General features: G+C 41.8%; 1 pseudogene; it reads left to right on the forward strand.

The window, feature by feature from the left end:
- Nucleotides 1–3,144: 3,144 nt before the first annotated feature.
- On the forward strand, nt 3,145–3,927 carry LOC133760819 (ribosome biogenesis protein NSA2 homolog; annotated as a pseudogene).
- The last annotated feature ends 209 nt before the right edge of the window (nt 3,928–4,136 follow it).

Raw genomic sequence — 4,136 nt, forward strand, 5'->3', positions numbered from 1 at the left:
TTTATTTATTTGAAAGGCAGAGTTACGGGGTGGGGGGGAGATATACACAGAGAGACAGAGAGAGAGAGAGAGAGAGAGAGAGAGAGAGAGGTCTTCCATCTGCTGGTTCACTCCTCAAGTGGCTGCAATGGCTGGAGTTGTGCCAATCCAAAGCCAGGAGTTAGGAACTTCTTCCAGGTCTCCCATGTGGGTGCAGGCACCCAAGGACTTGGGCCATCTTCTACTGCCTTCCCAGGCCATAGCAGAGAGCTGGATCGGAAGAGGAGCAGCTGGGACTAGAACCAGTGCCCTTATAGGATGCTGGTGCTTTAGGCCAGGGCTTTAACCCACTGTGCCACTCTACCTCTTTCTGTAACTCTGTCTTTCAAATAAATCTTTTACAAAAAGAGAAACACTTGAACTGAGTGTGATAGCAGTTAAATGAGGCAGAAAAAGAAAGCCATTTCCAGGGACAGGAATAGTGCATTTGAGCCAGTCCTGTTGTTAAGTCCTTTACTCCCTCTTTTGTGCTGGAGATTCAGTGTTAGTGTAGAATGAAGAGCACAGATTTCAGAATTACACAGCTCACTTTTATTCTCTGCTGCCTCCTGAGAAAGACTGCATGGCCCTCCATGGTGTCAGACTTTAAGAGGACTGAGGAGGAAGATTCAGAACAGTTGAAGGCGTTCAGTCAACACTATGCTATGACCGACAAATGTATTGATTAGATGAAGACGTAGGAATCAAGATATATCTCTGAAACCTTGATTAGGCTTTGAAATCTCACTCTGAATCCCCCTCCAGTCCAGAAGATTTACCCACCCTATCTCCATTCCACATGATTGTTCTCCCTACTTGAGTTTTGAGCAAAAACCATATTGCTATGTCTCCAGAAGTGACTTTAGAATTGAACTGTAGGGAGCCAGTGCTGTGGCACAGTAGTTTAATACTCTGCCTGCGGTGCCGGCATCCCATATGAGCACCAGTTCTAGTCCTGGCTGCTCCTCCTCTGATCCAGCTTTCTGCTAATGGCCTGGGAAAGCAGTGGAAGATGGCCCAAGCGCTTGGATCCCTGCAACCATGTGGGAGACCTGGAGGAAGCTCCTGGCTCCTGGCTTTGGATCAGCCTGGCTCCAGTCATTGTGACCGCTTGGGGAGTGAAACAGGGGATGGAAGACCTTTCTCTCTATCTCTCCCTCTCACTGTCTATAGCTCTACCTTTCAAAGAAATAAATAAAATCTTTTCTAAAAAATGAATTTAACTGCTCATGGAAGAAAGGCAAGTGGGCAATTATATTCATTAGGAGTCATCACTAATCTGTTTCTGCCTCCAGTGCTGACAAGCTTAGTGCATCTTTTTAGCTCTTTGAGTCGTTTGTCTTGCCAGCTCTTCCTGGTTTCCTACTAATGCCTGCTTGCAGTTTGCTTGACTTGCTCTGTCTGTAACCATTAAAACATGCCTGTGCCTTGCTCTTCCAGGGCCACATCACCACATCACCACAAAGCTTCCAAGCTGTTGGAAGGTAGTTCAGGTTCAGTTTTCTTCTGACTCAAGCTGCTTTTGCAGCAACCACCACCATGCTCAGTAGAAAAAGAAAGAGCGAGTTCTTCGAAAGAAGGAGGCATCTCCAGGGTATTACTGCTGAAACTACAGGTGTAGAAAACGTTGACTAAGCAAAGAGTGAGGAAAAAGGAAGAGGAATATTTATGAAGAGTATCTTGAGAGCCTGGAAAAGTTGAAGTAGTTGCTTTAAATGACTAACTTCTTTCTCTGGACAATTTGACTCAATTCTGTGTCCTCAAACAATTTAAATTGGAAGGTAGTGGTATTATTATAAAGTTCGAGCAAATTAAGAAATATGACATTATAGAATGACTTGTTACAGTAAGAATGACTCACTCAGAAGGCTGAGTCAAATCAAGTGATTCATTTAAGCAGACGATCGGATCATCTGACAACCATCTTGCCTGGCTTTGCAGTTCAGGGTCAGTTAAAGGGAGGCTTGCTTCTTCTGTATTAGTTAACATTTTGGGTAGATAGTTTCTGACATTTTTTTAAAGATTGATTTACGTGTTTGAAAGTCAGAGTTTCAGAGAGAGAGAGAGACAGAGAGAGAGCGTCAGAGAGAGGGGGGAGAGGGAGAGAGAGAGAGAAAGATGGAGAGAAATCCATCTTCCAACTGCTGGTTTACCCCAAGATGGCTGTAAGGGCCAGCACCTGGCGGGGCTCAAACCACGAGCCAGGAGCTTCATCTGGGTCTCCCATGCTGGGGGCAGATTTGAGCCATCTTTTACTGCTTTTCCCCGTCCATTAGCAAGGAGCTGGACTGGAAATAGTGCAGCCATATGAACTGGAGCCCATGTGGGATGCTGGCGCTGCAGGCAGCAGCTTTATCCGGTACTCCACAACACTAGCCCACAAAAAAGTCTTGTGATTCATGGAAAAGAAAGGCTGGAAGGAGTGACCTCTTGTTCAGATAGAGAGATTTTGTTCAAATGGTGAATTCTCTGGAAACATGCAAAACATTATGTCCATCATATCTATCATGTTTCATTAGCATCTAACACAGTGCCTGGCATATTTACATGCTCAATAACTGCTTGAAAAATAAATGAATGGAGCTTTGCATCTCTCTGAGAAGCCATCATGTGATGGTGAAAGAAGCCACTTCAGAAGTTTTTCTAGATAACACTGGAAAGATGGTTATGGCTTAAAAATTTTCCAATATGATCATCAAAGAACATCACTGTGGGTTTACTAAAGATTTTGTCTGCAACAATTCTTTATTGTGAATTTTCTTCATAAAATAAATACTATTCTTTATTGTATTTATAATTCAAATTTTTCTCAGCAGGTCTTTCCCTCACGTAGTAAAATTTCAAGTAATTATGCTAATAAACCACACCGCATATGAGAAAGTTACTGTAGTGGTTAAGTAGTTGAATAATATTATCTCTTCAAGTAGGCTTAATGATGATTATTGTAAGATAATTTTTTCCTTTACTTGGATACTCATCAGATAACTATGTTTTGAATAATTTAAGACTTAAAGTTTTATTTAAAAAGGATACTGACGGGAGTTGTCTTGTGGGTCTCTGAGTCTGGAAAGTTGGGAACTTCTTCGCACCCAGGAGGCTGCACCTGGCGGTTCTAACGCTGTCACCATGCCACAAAATGAATATATTGAATTACAGCATAAACGCTATGGGTATCCTTTAGATTACCATGAGAAAAAGAGAAAAAAGGAAAGTCGGGAGGCTCATGAACATTCAAAGAAAGCAAAAAAGATGATTGGTCTGAAGGCTAAGCTCTACCATAAGCAGTGCCATGCTGAGAAAATACAGATGAAAAAGACTATCAAGATGCATGAGAAGAGAAACACCAAAGGAAAGAATGATGAAAAGATTCCCAAGGGAGCAGTGCCTTCCTATCTGCTGGACAGAGAGGGACAGTCCCGAGCTAAAGTACTTTCCAATATGATTAAACAAAAACGAAAAGAGAAGGCGGGAAAATGGGAAATCCCTCTTCCTAAAGTTCATGCCCAGGGAGAAACAGAAGCATTAAAAGTTATTCGAACAGGAAAAAAAAAAAAAGAAGGCATGGAAGAGGATGGTTACCAAAGTCTGCATTGTTGGAGATGGCTTTACAAGAAAACCACCTAAATATGAAAGATTCATTGGACCAGTGGGCTTACGTTTTAAGAAGACCCATGTAACACATACAGAACTGAAAACCACCTTCTGTCTGACAATACTTGGTGTAAAAAAGAATCCATCATCCCCATTATACACACTTTGGGTGTAATTACCAAAGGTACTGTCATTGAGGTGAATGTGAGTGAGCTGGGCCTTGTGATGCAAGGAGGCAAGGTTATATGGGGGAAATATGCCCAGGTTACCCACAATCCTGAAAATGATGGGTGCATAAATGCAGTCTTACTTGTTTGACAGCAGTAACTTCTAATCATTATTGAAGACTACAGACTCAGTGGGAAAACTGTCATTACCATTATTTTTCTGAATACTGCCAAACAGCCTTCATGTCTGCAGTCAACAAGAGAATTATTTTAAGGTGTAAAACACATTAAAAAGATGCACTTTAAAAAAATAAAAAGGATACTGAAATTTATTTAGCATATACACCAAACCTGGTGATA

This window comes from Lepus europaeus, chromosome 5 (genome assembly GCF_033115175.1).
Source record: "Lepus europaeus isolate LE1 chromosome 5, mLepTim1.pri, whole genome shotgun sequence".
NCBI classification, from domain to species: domain Eukaryota; kingdom Metazoa; phylum Chordata; class Mammalia; order Lagomorpha; family Leporidae; genus Lepus; species Lepus europaeus.